Source organism: Ranitomeya imitator, chromosome 1, assembly GCF_032444005.1.
Source record: "Ranitomeya imitator isolate aRanImi1 chromosome 1, aRanImi1.pri, whole genome shotgun sequence".
NCBI classification, from domain to species: Eukaryota; Metazoa; Chordata; class Amphibia; order Anura; family Dendrobatidae; genus Ranitomeya; species Ranitomeya imitator.
This window is the reverse complement of record NC_091282.1, coordinates 523,342,602-523,370,026: the sequence shown is the minus strand read 5'-3', so window position 1 is coordinate 523,370,026 and position 27,425 is coordinate 523,342,602. Positions and strand designations below refer to the sequence as shown.

Below are 27,425 nucleotides of genomic sequence, written 5' to 3'. Positions count from 1 at the left end.
TCAGCCTCTGTCTGGTCGGTATATGTCTGAATCAGGTCTATTTAACTATATAGGAAAGTGCAGCAAGACTGGTCTTTCCTATGCATTTGCTTTATATTGTTACCTTATGGAAGACAGATGCCTCGGCATCCGTACTGACAGTGGCCATTGTTAAGCACTTAAGTACTTTCTGAGTGTGTACGCCCGACAATGGGTACAAATGCAGTATGTACCTAGCCTAATACCTTAAATTGTTAGTGAACATCATTATGGCCCTGTAAAAAAATATATATATTCCAAAAAATGTCCAGACTTTGACAAAATTTCACTTACTCTCAAAAGCCTTTGGCTCCAATGAACCTAAAACGGCGATCGGGGATAAGGGTGTAGCGCCACCCAGAGCCTGAAAATCTCTGGGATTTTAGCTACTGGGGGTGGATGAGAACCTGGAGAATAAGACCAGGACCTTCACCATCCCCTGGGCCCTCCTACACCAGCCCTCCACATCCTCTTCCTGAAAAATAATGGTGAGCGCATGTGCAGTACGCCCGCCGGGATCTGCCAGCCGGCAACAGCAGGGAATTTTCCTATTGCTTCCTGACTTGATTACTAGAATAGACACTATCACAGTGATTAAAAGCCAATAATTAATAAATCACCCCCCTCCCATATGTCATCCCCTTAGATCAGTGTTCCCCAACTCCGGTCCTCAAGAGCCACCAACAGGTCATGTTTTCAGGATTTTCTTAGTATGGCCCAGGTGATTGAATGCTTACCTGCCCAGGTGATGCAATTATCGCCTGTGCAATACTAATGAAATCCTGAAAACATGACCTGTTGGTGGCTCTTGAGGACCGGACTTGGGGTACACTGCCTTAGATTAACCCCTTCGTGACCCCAGCTTTTATTGTTTTTTCGCTTTCATTTTTCGCTCCCTTCCTACCCAAAGGTTCTTACAGCTGTTAGACAACAAAAAAAACATGCGGGGATTGCTGCCATACACAGGCAATTCCCGCATGTTTTTTGGCTGTATAACATCAGCCAAACACGAGGGCGGGGATTCAAGCATGTCACCCGAGTACCCACAATACTCGGTGCGTACCCGACACCCAATGCAAACTCGAGTAGCGAGCGCTTGCACTCAACACTAATGACAACATATTCAATATGACTGAATTTTATCAAATTCTGTGTAGTACATGGGTTCAAAAACTTCACTATAGTCCTGGATAAAATCCTTGAGGGGTGTTGTTTCCAAAATAGGGTCACGTGGGGGGATTCTGCTGTTTCGGCACCTTAGGGACCATGAAAATGTAACATGTTGCCCGCAATCTATATCAGCAAATTTGTGTTTCAAAATTCACATGGTGCTCTTTCTGTTCTGAGCTCTTTTTAGTGTTCCTTCTTGCAAAAGTGAAAATATTGGGATTAAAGCAACATTCTAGAGGTTAAATTTTCAATTTTTTTTTTCATTCCACTGAATTATTTTTTGTGTAGCACGTGAAGGGTAAAACATTTCCTGACAACAGTTTTCAAGTATATGAGGAGTGCGGTTGTTAAAATGGTATCACTTTTGGGGAGTTTCCAATATATAGGCCCCTCAAAGTCCATTTAAATCTGAATCTGAAAACGTTTTGTTAATTTGTTGAAAAAATAAGAAATTGCTACTGTCGGGGTCGTCACGACAATATCCTTCCTTCACCAGTCATTCCAAATCAGATTAGAAGCAGTGGTACCGGAGTGAAGAATGAGTCAGACAAAAGCTGGTTCAAACTCAGTGCCTGCTTATGCTTCCACATGTAGTGGTAACCTCACAGCAACTGAACTCTTTATTTCATATACACAACATTATATGATCTATTGGGGGAAGGTGTGCAGAGGGCGGGGTTTAAGCAATGTATCTAGTATTCAGTCCTTCTGGTTGGTCTGACGTCATATGATAGATCCTCCTTCCTCCACGTCACTTTAAGTTTCCATTTCTCCAGAAACGATACTTTAGCTTCAGAAACGAAAGTAGATTCTTGGCAAGAACAAAAAGTAGGGCAAAGGTGAATACTGGCAGCCATCTTAAATACAGTTAAATTTGCATTAGCAAGCAAAGGGGAAAAACTTATTGTTTCACAGCATAAGAATATATAAAAGTACAAAAGTGTATAAAGATATATATTTTCACCTTGACAATCCCCCCTAAACACTAAGTTTTTCCCTAAAAAGAAAGATCCTTCGAGACTGTCCATGTGATGGGGAAAGGGGAGGTGGATTTCTTCATCCAGACACCTTAGAAGCTCTCCCCTTGTGAGAGGCCTCCAGGCAGCTGAACCCTTCACTAGCTTCACATGGAGTTCTCCCGCTGTCCCTAAACTAAATCTCTTTGCATCATCTGAGAGTAAAGGATATTGTCTATCTTCTTGAGGGGGACATACTTGGGGATCTCCCCTGGATCAGTGCCATCGCACTCTGGTGAGTCTACTTCTTGCTTGAGGAAGGTGCCAGTCGGAGTTGCCTCAGTGATAACCTTTTTATACAGGGGAATAACAGAACAGAGGATTATCGATCCTACTACAAGAAGGGCAATCAGTACCAGACAAGCTTGTTGAAGGAATCCTTTGAGCCCACCCAACCAACCGGAAAAGAAAGATGTGTCTACTCCAGCATTAGATTTTAATTCTGCTGCTAACCCATTTATCTTTTTAAGGGCTATCATGGTCTTTCCATTTACCCCAGAGTTCTGAGGGATATAGGTACAACATTCCTCTCCCACCATCCCACAGACTCCTCCTTTCTCAGCTAAAATCATATCAAGGGCTAGTCGGTTTTGGAGGGTCATTCTAGTGTTAGGGCCCAATTCCTCAACTATACCCTGGAAAGCATCACAGGTAAAATTGACAAACCTTTGTTCACTGTAATATATGTAATTGATCCCATCAACATTTTATTAATCTGCACTTGTGGATTAAAGAAACAAAGCTAGCATAGATCTGGTTCTGGGCTTTAAATTGGTCAGGCACCCCCCCTTGGCACTCCAATGCCATCGACATATACTAATAGATCTTCTTCATAACTCATATGGAGCTGATCGAGACTTCTCTTCTTTCTGGTATATTCATCAGGTGTCTCTGGATCCCAAGGTAAAATCTTGAACTGCATAGCTAGTTTAACAAGGGTACATTGATCTGTCCAGGCATTAGGCAACCTAGGACGGAGCTTACCATCTCCACATAACCAATAAATGTCGTACATATACTGTGTGTGATTAGCTAGCAAGTCAGTATCTAGGGAACTGTTCTCTTTGCAGAAACCTGTCTCGAAGACCCCTACTGGTGTACCTGTAGTGTCGTGGGAATTATAGCAGGTATGATTATCAGCTAATACGGTTATCCCTCCTGGGACCTTTAGTTTAGGTGCTTCATGAATTAGTGGGACATAATCTGAGCAATCAGTGGGCTTTAAACCCTTCAACAGATTCATAACACAGGCAGTAGTATTGTCATCAGGAAAAAACAATAATGCATGTGTGTATAGATGTGTATTCGCTGCAGCACAAGCAATACGTTCTACAGAGATATTCTGGACTCTTACATTGTATCTTACCCATTCTAACCATAAATTTGTCCTTGGGGCTGTTTGTGTTTCTATGGAGAAAACTTCTTGCCAACTAAGACCTGGAATGGGGATTACTTCATTAACTATATTTTGCAAACATTTACCTGGGCCTGTTTTAGCTGTACTGGTCACGGGGGCCTTGGTTGGTCTGAAGCTAATATCCTGGAGCTGTATATGGCCTAAATTCCCATAGTATCCACTATTAAACACATTATGACAATATCTTCCCAGCACAATTGTTATCTCTGGTAACACATATATAATACTGGATAATTCCCTCTACCACCCGCTGAGTCTCAGGGCACTTGACTACATCACAGAAATCAAATCACCAGATATTTACCGGGGGCCGTTAGATTTACCCAGAGAATAGTGGCACCGGAATTCTTATTTACAATAGGGGCCGGAAAGGTAGGGGCGAAGATGGCCCCCAGCCTCAGGACCAAAAACAACAGCAACATTTTCCTTCGATCATCACTGTGACTAAGCGCTGGTTCGGTCTCTTTTGCAGTGTGAAGCGTAGATCCAGGTGCTCTTTCCTTCAAGTTTTACTGACATAGCTTTTCACGACCATAAAACCACCAAGCTTCAAATTGTGACAAATATCGGTTTCTGCTGAATCTGGAAGGGAAAAAGAAACTAAAACATGGGTGTTAGCAACATTTTTTACTAAGCTGAATAACATATTGAACAGCACGGTCAGTTTCTTCTGACAACTACTAAGACTGAAAATTTACAACTGAGAACCTAGCACCAAACAATATCTCATATGGGGACAGGCCATGTTTTGCAATAGGGGTAGCACGAATATATATAAGAGCCCTGGCCATGGAGCCGTAGTCTCCTGCATCATTTTGGTCAATTGTCCCTTCAGTGTGCCGTTCAGCCTCTTAACTTTCTCACTGGATTGTGGATGGTACGGAGTATGGAGGGCTACAGTGGATCCAAGCATTGTCAGAACCTCCTGATACACACGAGAAGGAAAGTCCGGGCCTTGGTCACTTTCAGCAACTTCTGGAACACCATATCTGCATATAACTTCTATCACCAGTTTCTTTGCTGTGGTCTTTTGCAGTCATGTTGGTAACGGGGAATGCTTCTGGCCAACTGGAGAACATGTCGACAACCACCAGACAATATTCATACCTTCCAGACTTAGGCAACGTGATGTGGTCCACCTGGAGCCTTTGGAAAGGATAGTCGGGCTTAGCAAGGTGCTTCGGGGTTACACGTTGAAGTTGACCGGGATTGCAGGTCCGACAGATACCTCGATGTGTGGGCCCATGCGCCCACGTGACAATAGCAGGGTACATCCGCTTAGGGAGGCACACAAGTTGGTCCTTTTTCCAGTGACCATTGTCCATACGTGCTCCATCAGCTTTCCACTGCTTCACTTCTTCCTTTGGAGACATTCTCTGCATCGTCATTAAGCGGTCTTGCGGGGTCCGGCAGAAAACCTCAGTCTGTCATAGATCATCAGGTTCCTGTAGAGTCAGTGTTTCTTGTAACTGTTTACGCTGAGCGTGTGGTCACCATAGCTGGTATGGTCAGTTCAACGGGTAGAAGAGCAGCGGCTTTTGCTTGCATATCCGCAAAGGTGTTACCACCAGTCTGTGGACTGTTCCTAGGACCGTGCTCCTTAACTTTGATAATGGCCACCTGAGTAGGTAATTCGATTGAGTCCATAAGGGTTTTAACAGCTTCAGCATTCTTCACTGAGTCCCGGCGGTAGTAACAAATCCTCGATTGGCTCATAGGGCTCCGAAATCATGAGCAATACCAAATGCATACTGTGAGTCCGTGTATATATTAGCCCGCCTGTCTTTGGCCAAAGTACATGCAGTAGACAGAGCCTAACGTTCTGCTTCTTGTGCTGACAGTGAGGGAGGGAGTGCAGCTCCGTGCACTACAGTGTCTTCCGTAGTAACAGCGTATCCGGTGTGAAATCTGCCAAAATCATCACCATATCTTGAACAGTCTTTCAGGGCCTTGTAGAGAGGTTGCATTATGCGGGATGCGTCCGGTATCCACTGACAACAATAAGTACATAGTCCAAGGAAACCCTGGAGCTCAGTCTCATCTTTTGGGAATGGAAGGGAGCTGACGGCTATTTTTCCTTTCTTCTGTGAGGTGTCTGGCACCCTGAAGGAGACAGTGACCCAAAAATATCACTTGACCAAGGCAGAACCGAAGTCTCGAGGCCGAAACCTGACAGTTCAGATCTGCCAGATACTTGCGAAAACTAACAGTGGCAACAATGGCTTCCTGCTCTGTCTGTGCACACAATAAAAGATTATCCACATACTGAAGTAACGTGACATAGGCATATTCTAACTGACAGGGTTAAACACACTAGCCACCCTATTTTTTTTTTTTTTTTTGCAAACTGATTGGGAAAGGACATGTAAGATACACATCTCATTATATTAATCTGCATAGGGGTTATATAACGTAAGGACCATCTGACCATCATCTTGGCTCACCAACTCTCTAGGTCTGCTCAGGTGCACTTATACATCCATCATATTGTCTTTGTATAATGGGAAAGGTTTGTTCTCAGGGTCAGCCAATTATTTTAGCGTAGCTAGCTAGTCAGAGGGCTTCCAGGGATAATACTCCTGTATCTGTCTTACACTACCTGATGTGGTTGGTTCTCTGATGGTGGGGGTGACTAGATGACCGGTTGGGGGTGACATGACATGCTGGTCTACAGCTCCTTCCCAAAAGGATTACTGTCAGCCTACTCCCAAAAGTTAATGTCTCCACTACCCACAACTACATGTGATCTTATCTGGACAGGAATCAGTGTAATTAACTTAGGTTGGGTTGCAACACAGTTTATACAAGTATTTCTCCAGTCTGGGTTTGTCTGACCGCAATGTTTACAAATCCATCTGTCTTGTCTTGGTCTGAGAATTAACATGGCGAGAGAGATTTCCAGACACAGGGTTAAAATGAATATTGGAATATGAGACTGGATTCGTGTAAGGGAGGGGGCCTGGAGTTGGAGCCTGTTTCCTGGGCCACTGATAAGGAACCGAGCTGCATCCTTGAAGCTGCAGCGGGGGGAGGGGGACTAGAGAGCGAGTAAAGATCGCTGCAGCTGCTGATACAGAATGTGTTAAGTTCTTCTGAAAACTTTGGCCCCCCTTTCTCTGGCCCGCAGCACAAAGAGGAAAAATAAAAAAAAAACAATTCGCGCAGGGGTTCACCCCTCCCATCGGCTACGAACACAGAAATAAGAATTTACAGCATTCCTCAACACAAAAGAAAACAATAACGCAGCTATTTGACTCCCCCCTCCCATGGGGTGTTTTGGAAAACCACAGTAACGGAATACAGCAATTCTCAGACTCAATTAATTTCTACAAAACCTTCACACAATTCATATGCCAGAACACCCTAGAAAAATTAATGATTGAGATATTTTATAACCAAACACGGGCTCTGCATCCTTTCATCTTTCCTCTCCATCAACCTCTTTCCATTCCTCGTTCTTTAAACCTCGCGCAACTCGCAGATGAGCTTGCGCTTGTTCTAACAGTCCTTTATCTTTCAATATTCTTGAGTGCCTTCTTGCCCTCCCGTGACTCTACTATTGTCTTGACTTCCACAGCATCCTCATTTAACTCATGGGGCACGGACTTCTTCTTTAAGAGACGTAACATGACTCACAGAATACTACGCCCTTCTGCAGTAGGCCGCTGACAGCGACAGCAACACTTGTGTCCTAACACAGAGCCTCGCGCTCGACGTGCTCTGAATAAAGAGCCTCGCGCTCAATATTTTTCCCTAACCTGAACACCAGTGATTACAGTCTGTCCTGTCACGATATTCTAAACGTTGGGAGGCTGTCTCCTAGTGAGACCCCTCCACTGTGTTTCTGGTGGTCCCCCTCTTGGGACGTCTTAATTACCGATATGTGCAAGTGTTTCTGGTGGTCCCCCTCTTGGGACGTCTTAATTACCGATATGTGCAAGTGTGTGCAAGTGTATCTGGTGGTCTCCCTCTTGGGACGTCTTAATTACCGATGTATGTGTGTGCAATATCACAGAGGCCTCGTCTCCTATCCCTTCCTCTAAGCCGCCCCCAATCCACAAACTTCTCAATCTTTCACTCTATCGCTACTAGACAACAGTCACGGGTAGGGTGGTTGAATGGAGTACAATGACCAGTGGAGGAGGTGTGGTGTACACAAGGACGCGCAGAGTGCGACGTCTCTCAGGTGCTGGTTCGAAGCGTGGCACGGGATCGCGCTCGGTCTCACCACTCGACCGGTCACTCCCCAGACCCAAGGAGACCACAGACTAACCAATAATGGCTGAAACACTAGCAAGTGTGACACATACAGAATGTATGATCTCCACTTACCGTGTTTGGAGGGTGATCAGTCCTCGAGGTCAGCCACTACGGGTGTCGTCCACGGACGTCCAGGTATGGGTCCAGGGGGTCTCGGATCGCGGGCCACGCCCCACGTTGGTTGCACCAAATTGTCGGGGTCGTCACGACAATATCCTTCCTTCACCAGTCATTCCAAATCAGATTAGAAGCAGTGGTACCGGAGTGAAGAATGAGTCAGACAAAAGCTGGTTCAAACTCAGTGCCTGCTTATGCTTCCACACGTAGTGGTAACCTCACAGCAACTGAACTCTTTATTTCATATACACAACATTATATGATCTATTGGGGGAAGGTGTGCAGAGGGCGGGGTTTAAGCAATGTATCTAGTATTCAGTCCTTCTGGTTGGTCTGACGTCATATGATAGATCCTCCTTCCTCCACGCCACTTTAAGTTTCCATTTCTCCAGAAACTATACTTTAGCTTCAGAAACGAAAGTAGATTCTTGGCAAGAACAAAAAGTAGGGCAAAGGTGAATACTGGCAGTCATCTTAAATACAGTTAAATTTGCATTAGCAAGCTAAGGGGAAAAACTTATTGTTTCACAGCATAAGAATATATATAAAAGTACAAAAGTGTATAAAGATATATATTTTCACCTTGACACTACTAAACTTTTAACCCCTCTAACATCCTAACAAAATAAAATAACTGAAAAATGATGCAGATATAAAGTAGACATATGGGACAGCTGACAACGCCCACAATCAGTGCTAGCACCAATCGCAGTCATTTAACCCCTCTGATGCCGCTGTCAGTAGTGACCGTGACATAGAGGAGCATCGTGCAAGGAAAGGGCTCCCTGCACGCTTCCATCAGGACAGCGCAATGTGATATATATATTATATATAGATATATATACACTACTCAAAAAAATAAAGTGAACACTTAAACAACAGGATATAACTCCAAGTAAATCAAACTTCTGTGAAATCAAACTACACTTAGGAAGCAACACTTATTGACAATCAAATTTGCATGCTGTTGTGCAAATGGAATAGACAACAGATGGAAATTATTGGCAATTATCAAGACACACTCAATAAAGGAGTGATTCTGCAGGTGGGGACCACAGACTGCATCTTGGTACCAATGCTTTGTGGCTGATGTTTTGATCAATTTTGAATGTTGGTTGTGCTTTTACACTCGTGGTAGCATAAGACAGACTCTACAACCCACACAACTGGCTCAGGTAGTGCAGCTCAACCACGATGGCACATCAATGCGAGCTGTGGTGAGAAGCCTTGCTGTGTCTGTCAGCGTAGTGTCCAGAGGCTTGAGACTCTACCAGGAGACAGGCCAGTACACTAGGAGACGTGGAGGGGGCTGTAGGAGGGCAACAACCCAGCAGCAGGACTGCTACCTCCACCTTTGTGCAAGGAGGAACAGGAGGAGCACTGCCAGAGCCCTGCAAAATGATCTCCAGCAGGCCACAAATGTGCATGTGTCTGCACAAACGGTTAGATACCGACTCCATGAGATGTCCACAGATGGGGGTTGTGCTCACAGCCCAACACCGTGCAGGACGCTTAGCATTTGCAACAGAACACCAGGATTGGCAAATTCACCACTGGCGCCCTTTAATCTTCACAGATGAAAGCAGGTTCACACGGAGCACATGTTACAGACGTGACAGAGTCTGGAGATGCCGTGGAGAACGATCTGCTGCCTGCAACATCCTTCAGCATGACTGGTTTGGCAGTGGGTCAGTAATGGTGTGGGGTAGCATTTCTTTGGAGGGCTGCACAGCCCTCCATGTGCTCGCCAGGGGTAGCCTGATTGCTATTAGGTACCGAGATAAGATCCTCAGACCCCTTGTGAGACAATATGCTGGTGCGGTTGGCCCTGGGTTCTCCTAATGCAGGACAATGCCAGACCTTATATAGCTGGAGTGTGTCAGCAGTTCCTGCAAGATGAAAGCATTGACGCTATGGACTGGCCCGCCTTTTCCCCAGACCTGAATCCGATTGAGCACATCTGGGACATCATGTCTCACTCCATCCACCAACGTCACGTTGCACCACAGACTGTAAAGGAGTTGGCGGATGCTTTAGTCCAGGTCTGTGAGGAGATCCCTCAGGAGACCATCCGCCACCTCATCAGGAGCATGCCTAGGCATTATACAGTAGAGAGGTCATACAGGTACATGGAGGCCACACACAATACTGAGCATCTTTTGCTTGTCATGAGGCATTTCCACTGAAGTTGGATCAGCCTGTAATTTGATTTTCCACATTGATTTTGAGTATCATTCTAAATCCAGACCTCCATGGGATATTCATTTTGATTTAAATTGATAACTGTTGTTTTATTTTTTTGAACACATTCCACTATGCAACGCATAAAAATTTGCAGTGGAATATTTCATTTAGAGATATCTAGGATGTGGTATTTTAGTGTTCTCTTTATTTTTTTGAGCAGTGTATATATATATATATATATATATATATATATACACTGTATATATATATATATATATATATATATATATATATATATATACAGGGGTAGGACCAAATAATGGAAACACCTGGAAGCATCAACAAAAGTTAGTTTAATATGGTGTGGTCCACCTTTTGCAGCGATTACAGCCTCAATTCTCCGAGGTATGGATTCATACAAGGTGTGAATTGTTTCCAAAGGAATTTTAGCCCATTCTGCAGTTAAAACACCCTCCAGTTCTTTGAGCGACGATGGCGGCGGAAATCAACGTCTAACTTGAATCTCTAAAATCGACCATAAATGCTCAATAATGTAGAGGTCTGGGGATTGTGGGGGCCAGGTGAGATGCTTAACTTCATTACAATGTTTCTCGTGCCATGCTTTAACGATTCTAGCTGTATGAATTGGTGCATTATCATCCTGAAAGATAGCGTCCCCCTCCGGGAACAGTGCTTGAACAATTGGATGCACTTGGTCGCACAAAATGCCTAAATAATCTCGGCTGTTAATTCTTCCATTAAGGGATATCATTGGCCCGGCGGATCTCCACGAAATAACACCCCAGATCATCACAGAACCTCCACCATGTTTTACGGTTGGGAGAAGGCAGTCTGGATGGAACACTTCTTTCGGCTGTCTCCAAACGTACACTCAGCCGGAGGTTGGAAATAGGGTAAACTATGATTCGTCTGAGAATATCACATGTTTCCACTGCTCAAGGAACCAATTCTGGAGGTTTCTACACCACTAAACGCTTGGAAACATTTGTCATTGAGAGCAGCGGTTTTCTAATTGCAGCTCTTCCGTGGAATCCACATTTGTGTAGCTCCCGATGAACAGTTTTTGTGGAAACTGGGTTCTGTAGGTATTCATTGAGCTTAGCAGTGATTTTCGGAGCCGTGGTCTTGCGATCCTCTCTCACAATTCGCTTTACAGTCCGATGGTCTCTCTCAGTCAACCTCGACTTTTTGCCGGACCTGTGCTTTGCTGCGGACGTTTTTCCTTTTCTTTCAAACGCAGTCATTACTTTGGACACACTACCTCTTGACACGCCAAGCATTCGGGCACTTTGTTACACTAGCGCCTGCCATACGAGCACCAACAATTTGGCCTCTTTGAAAATCCGAGAGGTCTGCCATTGGTATCAGGTTCTCATCAATGTTCTTACAAGTCAGCAAAACAAACAGTTACTTTACATACACATATCAGATAACACAAATAATCAACTACAGAACATTACCATATGTCACGGTTTGCATTTTTATCACATGTTCGAAGATTATGATGCCAAAACGTTAGGTGTTTCCGTTATTTTGTCCAACCCCTGTACATACATAGCAGTTCACACAGAGACACTGAGCACACGGTGCTCCGTTTCTCTGCTGGATGACAGGCTGCATGGTCGAACCATGCAACCTGCCATCTAGATGTAGCAGGGCTGGACACGTCATGGGACTATTGGATTAAAAGCATCTCTGCGGAAAGGTGAAGAATACTGTTGTTGTTTTTGTTTTTTTACCTCTTTTGCAGATGATGAGGGCATCGGAGGAATGGTCGAGGTCGTAAGTATGGTTTTAATTAAGAATATTAATGTTATCACTTTTGGGAGGGTTCACCCAAATAAATTCCTCAGTCACTTCAAACATATATAGGTCCATAAATCAATAGGATTTGTAAATTTTCTTGAAAATAATGTAAATTTGCTGCTAAACTTTTAACTCTTCTAACATTCTAACAAAAGAAAAGATCGCTGAAAATATTATGCAGATGTTATGTACACATTTTAATAATTAATATTTCCTATATGTGTACTTTACATCATCATAATTTTTTCAGTGATCTTTTATTCTGTTGGGAGCTTATACAGTTTAAAAGTTTAGCAGCAAATTTACATTTACATTTGGTACGACTATCTGCAAAAAGGGCATAAAAATTCAAAGTTTGTATAAGAAATTAAAAAGTGAATTTTTCAAAATTTTCACCAAATCTCTGATGATTTCAAAAATATAAGCACATTTTATTGATATATATATGACGTATTAGTTATTACAACATTAAGTGACACATCAGATTGAGAAATGTGGCTTGATCTTTAAGGCCAAATGTGGTTTCGGTAATAAAGGTGTTAAGGTAGGTCAAAAAGGCTAGACACTCAATTGAACATTCAAATGGTATTTCTTAATCCAAATTTCTCTCGCCACATTGGGGGACACAGGACCGTGGGTGTATGCTGCCACTAGGAGGCTGACACTAAGTGAATACAAAAAAAGAGTTAGCTCCTCCTCTGCAGTATACACCACCCACTGGCTCCAGACAGAACCAGTTTTTGTTTAGTGTCTGTAGGAGGCACACTGGTTTTGTCTTCAGACCTAAAGTTTTTTATTTTTCGTCTTTTTCATTTTTGATTTTGATTTTTACTACAGACGAATGGGGCAACGGATCCTTACAAGGTTCCGATCTCCTCAAACCATCAACAGGTGAGCATGGAGAGTGTCGCCTCTCCGTAACCTCTCCTGCGACGTGGGATTCCACGCCTGAGATGAATTTTTCTTAGGGGCGATGGGTCCCATCAAGGGCACCGATCTCCCCACACCTTACAGACGAGCACATGGAGTGTTGCCTCCACATATCCTCTTCCACAGCCAGGCCTAATGCCGGACATCAGCCCTGTTCCATCCTAGGGGATTAACCCTTTGGATGTACAGAGGCCCACCTCGTGGCGTCCCATCAGCCCCCGCTGCACCACCACTGTTAAAGCGGATGGTACAAGGAGGCGGACGGTCCCTCTCCACCTCTCCATTAAAGGGATGGTGGATCGAGGATGATTCCTTTATCTCTGCACCGTCCAAGACCAGCAGCGGCAGCAGGAGCACATGTACCTGTCGCATATCGCTGACTTACCTGCCACCTGGCAGCTCTTCCGGGTAAGTGTCGGGACTGGAGGGCGCTGGGCAGCCGGTCTGTGGCAGCGCTGGATAGAGGGGGGCTTCTCCTGGCCCTTCCGATAAATTTAGTCCCTGCTTCGGTTCTCTGCTAGGCCGCATTCTGTAACTCTGCCCCCGCTATGATACTTCCCAACGGCTCCGCCCACCTTTCTGGCGCTTCTCCTACAGGACAAGAAGCGCCTCTTCTAATCTCGGCGACAATCTACCCTCCTCCCATGGACCCTCCAGACACACACTGGCATCCAGCAGTGGTCTCTGAGGCAATTTGTCGGGAACATCTCAGCCGCAGTGTCAGCACTCTGGGGAGGCTCAGCAGCTATAGTGCCACGCAGAAGGACCTGGGGATACATGATCGGGGTAAGGGAGCGCTGCTTTAGACCACCCTCCTCCCTGCTGTAACCTTTTCACTGCAGGAATTCCCTACGTTTTTTAAAGGGAACACTTAGAAGGGTGCAATGTCCCAACTTAAAGCAGGGGTCACATGATCAGCTGTGGCCCCAGGAGCCCTCCGCCCCCCCCCCAAGCCCAGTGTACCTAGCCCCCTGAGTGGGCTTCGTCACTGTCACAATCCATGGATTCTCTGGCCAAAGCGATTGAGTCCCTCCGGGGATCAGAGTATGCGCAGGTCTGACATAAATGGATCCTCTCCCTTACGGGAGCAGTCGGTCAGCAGGGGCCGAGAGCACTCTAGAACCCTACAGGTGTCTAGGAAAAGGATCTGCAGCACGTCCCCAGAGCATTCTCATGCATTCTCGTCCACGAGTTCTGCTTCTTCCTCTCCCTCTCCAGGGGTCCGTAACAACCACGATTCTGAGTACAAATCGGATGGCGACTTGGATTCACCAGACTTCCATGTGCTCGCTTCGGCAGCACATACAGTTAGGGCCAGAAATATTTGGACAGTGACACAATTTTCGCGAGTTGGGCTCTGCATGCCACCACATTGGATTTGAAATTAAACCTCTACAACAGAATTCAAGTGCAGATTGTAACGTTTAATTTGAAGGGTTGAACAAAAATATCTGATAGAAAATGTAGGAATTGTACACATTTCTTTACAAACACTCCACATTTTAGGAGGTCAAAAGTAATTGGACAAATAAACATAACCCAAACAAAATATTTTTATTTTCAATATTTTGTTGCAAATCCTTTGGAGGCAATCACTGCCTTAAGTCTGGAACCCATGGACATCACCAAACGCTGGGTTTCCTCCTTCTTAATGCTTTGCCAGGCCTTTACAGCCGCAGCCTTCAGGTCTTGCTTGTTTGTGGGTCTTTCCGTCTTAAGTCTGGATTTGAGCAAGTGAAATGCATGCTCAATTGGGTTTAGATCTGGAGATTGACTTGGCCATTGCAGAATGTTCCACTTTTTGGCACTCATGAACTCCTGGGTAGCTTTGGCTGTATGCTTGGGGTCATTGTCCATCTGTACTATGAAGCGCCGTCCAATCAACTATGCAGCATTTGGCTGAATCTGGGCTGAAAGTATATCCCGGTACAATTCAGAATTCATCCGGCTACTCTTGTCTGCTCTTATGTCATCAATAAACACAAGTGACCCAGTGCCATTGAAAGCCATGCATGCCCATGCCATCACGTTGCCTCCACCATGTTTTACAGAGGATGTGGTGTGCCTTGGATCATGTGCCGTTCCCTTTCTTCTCCAAACTTTTTTCTTCCCATCATTCTGGTACAGGTTGATCTTTGTCTCATCTGTCCATAGAATACTTTTCCAGAACTGAGCTGGCTTCTTGAGGTGTTTTTCTGCAAATTTAACTCTGGCCTGTCTATTTTTGGTATTGATGAATGGTTTGCATCTAGATGTGAACCCTTTGTATTTACTGTCATGGAGTCTTCTCTTTACTGTTGACTTAGAGACAGATACACCTACTTCACTGAGAGTGTTCTGGACTTCAGTTGATGTTGTGAACGGGTTCTTCTTCACCAAATTAAGTATGCGGCGATCATCCACCACTGTTGTCATCCGTGGACGCCCAGGCCTTTTTGAGTTCCCAAGCTCACCAGTCAATTCCTTTTTTCTCAGAATGTACCCAACTGTTGATTTTGCTACTCCAAGCATGTCTGCTATCTCTCTGATGGATTTTTTCTTTTTTTTCAGCCTCAGGATGTTCTGCTTCACCTCAATTGAGAGTTCCTTTGACTGCATGTTGTCTGCTCACAGCAACAGCTTCCAAATGCAAAACCACACACCTGGAATCCACCCCTGACCTTTTAACTACTTCATTGATTACAGGTTAACGAGGGAGACGCCTTCAGAGTTAATTGCAGCCCTTAGAGTCCCTTAGAGTCCCTTAGAGTACTTTTGGTCCCTTGAAAAAGAGGACACTATGCATTACAGAGCTATGATTCCTAAACCCTTTCTCCGATTTGGATGTGGAAACTATCATATTGCAGCTGGGAGTGTGCACTTTCAGCCCATATTACATATATAATTGTATTTCTGAACATGTTTTTGTAAACAGCTAAAATAACAAAACTTGTGTCACTGTCCAAATATTTCTGGCCCTAACTGTATACTAAAATTGGAATGATACAGAGGATTAGCATGGCCCCTGCGCAAGGAGGACACGCAAATTCGTGAAGCGTTCCGTAAGAACGGATGCACTGATTGAGGCGGTCAATCTGACATTAAACATTGAAGAGAAATCTGATTCCATTCCAGATCAAGCCATGTCCTTTAACAGGACTAAACGCCCCCTTAAGACTTTTGCAGTCCACCCTGAGTTTACGGCCACTCAATCATTACAGGTAGCGACCGGACAAACGCTTCACAGGACAAGTGTCTCTTGAAGCGAAATATCCTTTTTCGACTGTGCCGAATCCCTTGTTGTAAACCTGCCAGTGTCTCACCTGGCATCCAAGACCCATTTATCTGTACCAGGTGGGTCATCCTTTAAAATCTCACAGACCGTCAGATAGAACACCTGGCTCGCTCTGTTTTTTGAGGCCTCAAGCTCGGCCCGCTGTCCTTCATTCGCTGCAGCATGGGTTTCTAAGGCGATAGTCTTCTGTGCAGATACCCTGGCCAAATCCATTCAGAGCGGTAATTATCCCCTCTGAAGCAGTACATCTTGCCAGTCAAATTTCTTGGGCTGGAGATAACCTGGTACACGCATCTTGGATGCGGCTGGCTGTTCTGCTCTATTGGCAGCGAATGCAGTCACGATCTGCAGAGCATTATGCTCAGAGTGGAAAGCGCTTGATATCTTTCCAGAGCGGTCGCCTATTTGGTGAGAAGATGGATCAGCTTTTTTCTGATGCCACAGGACGAAAGAGTACATTTCTTCCCCAGCAGAGGCTTAGGTGTCCTTTTCGGAGACCTCAACAGTTCAGTTTTCAGTCATTTTGCTCCATCCCGGGTTGGTCCGTCGCCACTACCTCCACTGGGTCAGGGCGCTCCCCACACAGGGACAGAGGTTCTCGAATCTCCTACAGATCTAGTCGACAATGGTAATCTCACCCTAAATAGTTGAGATCTAAGGGATCTAGGTCTTAGAGATTTTCTGCCACTGACTCCTGGCGTTGTCTGGCCAACACCGGCAGGGTGGGCGGCCACCTACTTCTATTCTGTCAGCCCTGTCTATCTGTCATTTACAAGACCTCAAACTTCTAAACAAGTTTGTCAAGGTTCATCATCTTCGCATGGAATCTCTGCGTTCAGTCTTCGATTCTATGAAAGAGGGAGAGTTTTTTGGCATCCATTGACATCCGAGATGCTTAACTACATATCCTGATCCTTCCTCCCCACCAGAGATTCCTTTGTATTTACATTTATGACCAGCATTTCCTATTCTGAGTCACTCCGCATCACGGGGTCATTACCCCGGTTCCGGGAAATGAGAAGTTCAAGGGTTTCTATTCGAATCTGGGGTCCAAAAAGAGGATGGTACAGCCAGGGCCATCCTGGATCAGAAGCTTCTGAACAATTTTGTCAGAGTATGGCATCCTCTCTCCAAGGGTTCCTGCACTTCGCCATCCGCGAAGAACATTTTCATCTCAGCCTTGCCCTTGGGCTTGGTTGTCTTCTAGCCCCTCAGCAAGGGGCCCGAGCACTTTGCCAACCATCTCTTCGCTCCAACCGCCTTGGCATGAGGGACAACATTCTCTTTTGGATGCATGTAACAGGAGCCTCTTCTCCGGCTGTGCCATTGTCTCCTGACAGGCCGTCCCATCCGAATACAATCAGACATTGCCACGGCTGTGGCTTACAGGTGGGGCATTCGCAGCAAAGCGCGAGGTGGAACATAACAGTCGCTGGGCCAATAGGAAACACTCAGTAATCACGGCTGTTCACTCCTGAACATGGAAAACTGGGCTGCGGGCTTCCTCAGCCTGGCCTCGGGACAGTGGTCTCTCAATCCGGAGATTTTCCAGCTGGCCTGTCTTCACTAGAGGACTCCGGACGTGGACCTGATAGCGTCCTGGTTGAAGGCAAAGATGCTCGTGTTTTTAGCAGGATCCTAGGACCCGAGAGCCATTGGGTGGACGCGTTCGTCCCTCCGTGGAGTCAGTTTTTATCGTCCCTACCTGCCACCATTGTTTTGCTTCCGAATGCCTCAGGAAGATCAAAGCGGAGGGAGTACCGGTGATCCTAGTTGCTCCAAACTGGCCATGCCGAGCGTGGTACTCAAAATTTAGTGCAGCTTGTCGCAGACGTCCCTTGGCAACTACCAGATTGAGCGGACCTGCCTTTTCAGGGCCCATTTAACCACCATAACTCGGGGGCCCTTGGCTATTGAATCCTGGGTCCTAACCGTAGCTGATTTCTCCCATTAGGTAGTTTCCACCATGGTTAATGCTCAGAAGCCGGTGTCGGTACGCATCTATCATCGGACCTGGAAAGCCTTTTTTTGTGTAAATCATTTTAATAAATTGCATATAAGTATTCATTCAGTAGCAGATCCAACCATGTATATACTCCAGCTCCAGATAAATGGTAAAAAACTTTTTCTTTATTAATCCAACGTAAAAAAAACAGGATAATCCTTACAGATGGCAGACAGAATAAGTGATTGTGCAGAGAACGGATACGCGTTTCGACCACAGCGGGTCTTACTCATGCCTAGATAATCTCAGAAATGGTAGCTATATATATAGCACCCCAGAACCTATCACAAGCACTTCATCCGTCACATGACTAAATACACAGGTCCTGGAAGTGCATAAAAGACAAATACAAATAGTGCATATAAAAGTAAAATAACGCATACATAAATGCAAAATATAAAATTGTCAAACCTACCTATTGCCCCAATTAGCAATAATGGTAAAGTATTTCGTTTCTTTTATTCATACCTGCGGGGAAGCGAGTGTTCAGACTGTACATCCAAAATGCCTCCCTAGTAAGTAAGCGTCTTTTTATGTCACCCCCGCGGCTTTGAGAAAAAACTCTCTCTATGCCGTGTACTCTAAGAGCTGCGGTGTCTCCATTATGTATCATACCGAAGTGTTTGGATACCATTGAGATATTCCTATTAATCATGTTGTAATTTTTTGCGTCCCTGAGATGTTCGGAGACGCGTGTTTTCAACTTTCTTGATGTGCACGCTATGTATGAAATTTGGCAAATTAAACAGTCTATTTTGTAGATCACATTTTTATTGTGACAATTTATAAAGCTATTAATTTTGTAACTTTTAGTTTTTTCGGTATTTTGAAAGGTGTTGCCTACACAAGAATGTGCACAGGTACTGCAAGCCGCAGTGCCGCATCTAAAGAAACCCTTGCATTCAAGCCAGGTTTTAGATCCTGATTTAGTCAGAAATGAATTCGGAGCTACTAGATCCCCGATAGTTCGAGCCCTTCTCGCCACCACATTAACCCCATCTTTCAGAATATTCATGAGTGTATGGTCTTCATATAAAATAGGTAATCTATGTTTGATGATTTTTTTAATATGGTTAAACTGAGAACTGAACTGTAAACATACATGAGGTTTATCACTTAATCTCTTTTTATTAGATCCACTCATAGCACTATTTACCAAAAGATCTTCTCTGCGTTTTTTGTCCACTATATTTTTGGCCCTATTAATCGACCAATTGGGGTATTTGCGGGCTTTTAATTTTTCGTTAAGTTCACTGAATTCCTTTAGTTTATCCTCATCCCTACTACAATTACGTTTCAACCTAGTAAACTCACCCACAGGTATAGATTTTATTGTGTGGGCTGGGTGGCTACTGGTCGCATGGAGAATAGTATTTCCACTGATGGGCTTTACATAGGTTTTACTAGCTTTAAAGGGAACCTGTCACCTGAATTTGGCGGGACCAGTTTTGGGTCATATGGGCGGAGTATTCAGGTGTTTGATTCACCCTTTCCTTACCCGCCGGCTGCATGCTGGCCGAAATATTGGATTGAAGTTTATTCTCTGTCCTCCGTAGTACACGCCTGTACTAGTAATCTTGCTTTGCGCAGGCGTGTACTACGGAGGACAGAGAATGAACTTCAATCCAATATTTCGGCCAGCATGCAGCCGGCGGGTAAGGAAAGGGTGAATCAAACACCTGAAAACTCCGCCCATATGACCCAAAACTGGTCCCGCCAAATTCAGGTGACAGGTTCCCTTTAAGTTCATCAGCTATACCGTACAAATTTAAATCAAGAAAGGAAATGTTACTTTGATCAAAAACATAAGTGAACCTAATACCAAAATCATTAGTATTAATATAGTCAACAAATCCTGGTATGGCAGACACATCACCCTCCCAAATAATGAGCGTATCATCGATGTATCTGCCATACCAGGAGATGTGATCAATAAAAGGATTGTCTGGAGAATACAAATATTGCTGTTCCCAATGGGCCATTGTCAAATTAGCTAAAGATGGTGAATATTTAGCCCCCATAGGAACTCCTGACTTTTGAACAAATATCTCATCACCAAATGAAAAAACATTGTGTCTCGTAAGGAAGAAAATAACTTGCAACGCAAAATTAATTAAGTCCTGTGAATAATGTCCATAATCTGTTAGATGAAACTGTAAAGCTCTCATAGCTACATCATGAGGTATATTTGTGTACAAAGACACAACGTCACAGCTCAGCCAGACATAATTCTCTCTCCAAGTCCAGTTAGAAAGTATTTTCAACACCTCTCTTGAGTCTTTGATATAACCTGGCATTTTCGTGACTATAGGTTGCAGCAGTGAGTCAACCCACTCACACACACAGGTGTTCCGTCACGGATCCGATCCCAGATATGATGGGACGCATTGCTGGAAATCCATCACCCTTATGCATCTTAGGCAACCCATACATGATGGGTAATTTGGGGGATTGTACAAACAGATAGTCAGCCTGTTTTTTATTAATAACTGACAAATTTAGACCTTCCTCAATAATTTTTGCAATTTCTTCATTAAATTCTTTAGTTGGATTTCGTCCCAGTTTTTCATATATAGTTGTGTCTGACAATGATTCACACATTTTATTTTTGTAGTCATTCTCATTCATTACAACGATAGTACCACCCTTATCACTTCTTTTAATTGTGATGTTTTTTAGTTGTTTCAATTCTTCCAATGCTTTCCATTGTTGCTGAGTTAAATTTCTACGATTTTGTTTGTAATTCCAATCCTCCTGTAAATTTTTTAGATCTTTTTCAACCAATTCTTGGAACCTATCCATGCATTCAGCCCTTGTTTGGATGGGATGAAAATAAGGATTTTTAGTTTTAAATTTCTCCGAAGTGTTCAACAATCCTTCCGATAGATCCCCATGTTGTTCTCTCGATAATTTCAGCAGACAATTCAGGGTGACCTGTTCTTTAAAATCCAAATTCTCAAATTCGTTATTTTCCGATACCTCATCATGTGTGTGAATTGGTGTCTCTTCCAAAAAAAAATGCTTTTTAATGGTAAGATCTCTCACAAATTTATTTATATCTAAAATTGTCATAAAGAGATTGAAATTAGTCTCTGGCACAAAATTAAGCCCAAGCGCCAATACGTCCAATTGCTCCTGCGTTAGTATATGGGATGACAAGTTGACCACACTACTCTTTACTACTTGTTGTACTTCTTTCTGTGTTGTGTCATTATTCCTGTATGGCTTTAGTCCCCGCTGTGGTCGAAACGCGTAGCCGTTCTCTGCGCAATCACTTATTCTGTCTGCCATCTGTAAGGATTATCCTGCTTTTTTACGTTGGATTAATAAAGAAAAAGTTTTTTTACCATTTATCTGGAGCTGGAGTATATACATGGTTGGATCTGCTGCTGCTTGGAGTCCCGGGTCAGGACTGACTTTCGTGCTCCACATCTGATGGTCTGGTTGGTGAGCTGGCTGCGGCTTTTGTTAGCAGTTTTCCTTTTTTTTTTGGCTTTAAAGTATTCATTCAGTACTTATTAAACCATCAACAGACAGAAGTACATTAATATATTGTTTTCAATTCAAACACTTTTAAACAATCTATATATATAATTGTCTAAGGGTTTTTCCGTCTGTCTGTCTTTCTGTCTGTCTGTCCTGGAAATCCCACCTCTCTGATTGGTCGAGGCCGCCAGGCCTCGACCAATCAGCAACGGGCACAGCGATGATGATGTCATAAAGGACGTAGAAATCCCACGTTTCTGATTCAGCGACGGGCACAGTATCAAAGTAGATGTCATAATGGTTGCCATGGCGACGATGTCATAAAGGTTGCCTCGACCAATCAGCGACGGGCACAGTCTGCCGCGAATTCTGGAATCATCATTGTCCATATACTACGGGGACATGCATATTCTAGAATACCCGATGCGTTCGAATCGGGCCACAATCTAGTAAAGTATAATGGCTTATAAAACAAACCCGAGTAGCAACCTTCTTCAGTGTCGTCTATATGAGAAAGGGACATCCATCCTCTAACCATTCAAAGAGCAATTTAGGATCGATAACCGTACTTGATGGTTCAATCCCAGAAATATATTATCCATTAGCCAAGAGGACAATCAATCAATATTGCAAGAGAGGTTTGTAAGAAGAAAAAAGGTAAGAAAGAAGAAAGATAGAGAAAGAGGGGAGAGAGTAGAGGGACGGGGAAGGGGGGGATGTTCGGATCCTGGTTTCCTATCTACTTCCACCTATTTCCAGTATGCTCACTATTAATACTCGGTAACCCGCTGGTAGAATTGTGGATGTAGGGATCCATAGGTTAAAGGTTTAGTCAGTTATCCAACCAAGTCGACATGGAAAGCCTTTTTTGATTGGTGTAGAGGCCGAGGTCGACCTTCAGTCCTGTCTGGACTCGGGTCTAGCGCCAAGCTCCCTCAAAGGGCAGGTCTTCCTTGTCCGTATTGTTTCAGCGTAAAGTCTCTTCCAAACTGCGGGTGAGAACTTTCTTCTGGGAGTCTCTCGTGTGGTACCTCCCTACAGAGTGCCCTTAGATGCCTGGGGCCTTAACTTGGTCCTAGTTTTCCTATAGGAATCTACCTTTGAACTGTTACAGGGTTGTCTCTCCCACCTCTCATGGAAGGTCACCTTCCTAGTCACGGTAACATCAATCAGAAGGGTCTCGGAGTTAGTTGCTCTCTTCTGCCGAGCTCCTTTTCTGTCTTTTCACAGAGACAAGGTGGTCCTCAGGCCGTCCCCATCCTTCCTTCCAAAAGTGGTGTTATTTCTCCTTAAGGAGGATATTGTCCTACCCTTGTTTTGCCCAGCACCGGTGCACCGTGTGGAGAAATCTTTTCACTCTTTGGTTCTTTGTAAGCATTCTCACTAGGTACATGTCTAGGACGGCGCCTTTTCACCAAGCGGACGACCTGTTAATGCTCCCGGAGGGGCAACGGAAGGGATCGGCCGCTTCTAAGTCGACAATAGCCAGATGGATTTGGTCGGCTATTCAAAAAGCATAATGCATCAGTGACAAGCCTATTCCAGCGGGGATCAAGGCACACTCCACTCGGTCCGTAGGTGCTTCATGGGCCATTCAGCATCAAGCGTCTGCGGAGCAGGTTTGTAAGGTGGTGACCTGGTCTAGCCTGCACACTTTCTCTTACAATGTCCATACTCAGGCACCAGCAGATGCGGGCCTGGGTAGACAGATTTTGCAGGCAGCGGTAGCGTGTCTTTAGACAGCGGATGCCGAGAGTTTACTGTGTTATGATGTTATTTCCCACCCAGAGACTGCTTTGGGATGTCCCACGGTCCTATGTCCCCCAATGTGGTGAAGGAGAAACAGGGATTTTTGTGTACTCACTGTAAAATCCTTCTCTCCGAGCCACTCATTGGGGGACACAGCACCCACCCTGTTGGCCTGATGGCTATTATTGTTTTTCTAATTTAACATGTTGTACCTATTCTTGATGATTATATTCTCCTACTGCTTGATCACTAAACTGGTTCTGTCTGGAGCCAGTGGGTAATGTATACTGCAGAGGAGGAGCTAACTTTTTTGTATTCACTTAGTGTCAGCCTCCTAGTGGCAGCAGCATACACCCACGGTCCTGTGTCCTCCTATGAGTGGCTCAGAGAAAAGGATTTTATGGTGAGTAAACAAAAATCCCTGTTTTTATGTGTATCTAACGTTTCAATCAATCAGTGACTTAGACCTTCTTTTTATGGACTATCTGGAATATAAAAATGAAAATAATAGTTCATAACAAATCTAATCTAAATAAAGTGTAAAAAAGTAATAAAATAACATACAGTAATAAGGCTGACCAAACTAGAAAAAACTGTTAAGCTACCAAAATTCAATGTCAATAAAATAACAGTTTCACATGATAACAAGCCACTAATAACGTTCCACTAGAAATATTGTAGGGGAGTAATTACAACAGTACAATGCAATAGGTGAAAAAGAAAGAAAGGAGACATCAGTAATATCGAGGTGTTAGAGATATGTCACTGTATATCATTACTATTTAAGAGTAAAGCAGAATGAACAAATAGCATTTATATTGGGGGAAAAAATGGGTTAGTATACATATATGGACCAGCCTAGTACCAGCATAGCTTCTGGTGTCCAGAATATAATAATTGTGGAGTGGGAGGAGTACTCTGTATCTTCAATACCAATACAGTGAAAGTACAACACACTGTTGGAATAAAAACATAAATCTCTGAGAGGATGGAAATATATGAAGCATGGTATGTGTGTACAAGTAGGTATAATATATAGAACATATAAAAAGGCATTACATTTACACTATCTGTACAAAACACACATAGGCGCAATATACAGAGCATAGAGTACTCAAAATGCAAAAGGGATGTGTAAAAATGTAAACACACATAACTGGGGAAATCTTACCGAATAGCACTCACAACAATCTTGAAGATAGAAACAATAAAGTATGACTTAAAAGAGGTTTAACAGCTACGGTGAAAGCCCTGACATTAGGCCACTTGTGTAGTGGTAAAAAGCGATTTAAGGGAAACAGACGTTAGATCCGGTCCAATGGTAACATGGTTGGACTTCAGAACAAAAGTCACATACAGAGGAGGAGAATCCCGCAGCGTATATATGGTCACCATAGAAACAAGGCACGTGAAAGGAACTGGTTGACAGGCACGTCCTTTAATACAGCCAATGATGTATTCTAAGAGTGACTAAAAATATATATATATTTTAGTGTGCAAAAATAGCAATATATAAAAATACTATATAGCTGCTGCTGCTGTAATCATATTGACCCAAATAAAGTAATCTTATCACTTTACCACATTGTGAACAGTGTAAAATGGCATAAAAAATATTAGACAAATCCTGAATTGCAGTTTATTCATTCTTCCTCACAAAAATCGAAATAAAATGCAATTGAAAAATGTTATGTACCCCCAAGTGGCACCAATAGAAATGTTAACAAATCAAGCAGATAAGCTCCTATTCAGATCTGTCATTTGTCAACTGAAAAATGGGAGGCTTTCACATTACTAGTAGTTCAAAGACGCTGGAAAAGCAACATTATTTCCAAAAATATTGCAGTAGAGCCACAGGGCCCCTATTTTGAGCTCTGCAGAGTGCTCCAACCACAATTAACCCTCCGTCACATACAATATTCGGACTAACGAGTTCACATACAATGTGCCTGTCAGGCGCCTGCTGGAAAAATACCTATAATATCTAATGTTTGCAATTTCAGTGCTCTAAAAGTGATCAGTGACCTTCATAGGGATGTAATAAGAGACTACACATAATCAGTTGCAAAAAAAAACATTTACTTAACATAAAACTAATAACTATGAAATACAAACTTTTCAAAACTCCCGCCAAATAGTCCCCAGTTCGACTCTCTCAAAAAAATGTACAAAGAAAATTTTTGAACACAAACTTAATTTTAAGGTACCTTAAGTACTATTAAAAACATATTCAATCAGAAGTAGATGCTGAGGTTTCCCCAGAAAAGTCACACTTGCAGAGCAAATAGCAAGAATTACACACCATTTTTGCATGTGTCAGGCAAATTGCTTTATGACATTTGAGACATTCATAATTTGAAAGCCTTCTGGTTCCGCTTTCCGTTTGGCAGGTGGTGCATCTCCTTCTTTTGTGAGGTGGTGCAGATGGTGACTTTTCACCATCATATTCTGGGCGGAACCTTTTGAGCTGAACTTGAAGGCGAGAGGGGATACCGATTGTTTTCACGCTTCTCCTGCGTAGCTCTCCAAGTACTAGTTCATGGGCCAATTTTTTCAGATACAATCGTCTACGGAGTGGTTCAAGCTTGTTTTCAAGATAAATTACTTGTGAATTTATACCACCCAAATTCAACATAGCAAAAAATATGACCATTGGCCAGCGTTTGATGTTTCTGCTGACGTTGAAAGTGGAGCACATCTGATCTGCTGTATCCACACCCCCTTTGGTGGCATTGTAAAATGTAATTATCTCTGGGTTTTTTTCTGCCCCAGTCCCAGGATCGATGGCAGCATCATCATGAAGTGTTGATAGAAGAAGTACGATTTTTTTGGCATGTGGTACATAGGAAACTAAAGCCTTTCCATTATGGAATGCAAACATACTGCTGTACTGTTGTCTCTCTTTCACACTTACAAACTGTGGCGGCAATTCCCTTTTGTTTTTTCTTACAGTTCCCACATATGACAGCTTCTGAATTTTCAGATAATCAATCAGATCACAACTTGTAAACCAATTGTCAGCTGTAATATTGCGACCCGATCCAAATAAGGGTTCAGCCAGTCTTTTTACAACATCAATGGGTTTGTTGCTCACACAGTAAGGACCTTCTGGTTGTTTTCCTGCATAAACTTCCAGGTTGTAAGTGTAGGTCTTACTGGCATCAACAAGGGCATAAATTTTTATTCCATATTTGTTTGGCTTTGATGGAATATATTGACGAAAGGCACATCTACTACGAAAACCAGGGAGCATTTCGTCAATAGTGAGATTCTCTCCAGGGTAATAACTTTGTTTACAGTTTACAACAAATCTTTGAAATATATCACGAATTGGAGCAAGTCGGTCATGTGTTTTGCGTTCGGTTCGGGTAGTTCTGTCGTCAAACCGAAGGCAACGAATTAGAATCTTGAATCTGTTTATGGACATAACAAGGCTAAATTTTTCAACTCCATCCCCATCTTTACCCCAAAGTTCCTCCAAACTTTGTCTATTTGCCCTATAAGCTCCTGCAAGGTACAGTAATCCAAAAAAAGCACGCAGTTCTATTTCATCTGTGGGCTTGATGGTTCTGTTGCAGATGTACTTGTCCTTTATAATGTCTATATATTGGTTGGTATATGTGACAATAGAGTCCAGAATGTCATCTGTAAATATACTGTTCCAGCATTCAACTGCAGTTTTTGCATTACGTGCAGTTCCTATTACTGCAGGAAGGTGAGTAATAATGTTTAAAGGTTCCCTACGTTTTTTCTGGAATGGCTTCTTGTTCCATTTAGTATTTTTATCTTTTCCAATATAATATGATCCAACTTCTTCATCCTCACCACTGTCACCATCTTGCTCTGTTTCAGAATCCAGGACACATTCTTCCACCTCATCATGAGAATCAATCTCACTTTCCTCTCCTAAATCCTCATTCAGTGTGAGGTCTCTATCATCTAACAGCATGTTTGTTACTTCCTCAACATCAA

General features: G+C 43.4%; 1 protein-coding gene and 1 non-coding gene across 2 annotated transcripts in view; both read left to right on the top strand.

Annotated features, from left to right (window-relative positions):
• Positions 1-27,425, top strand: part of ECPAS (Ecm29 proteasome adaptor and scaffold) — a 290,433-nt gene that overhangs the window by 221,836 nt on the left and 41,172 nt on the right. The gene's annotated exons all lie outside the window — the stretch shown is intronic.
• On the top strand, positions 15,887-15,988 carry LOC138660481 (U6 spliceosomal RNA). Its single transcript, XR_011317875.1, has one exon. It is a non-coding gene; the product is annotated as a U6 spliceosomal RNA (small nuclear RNA).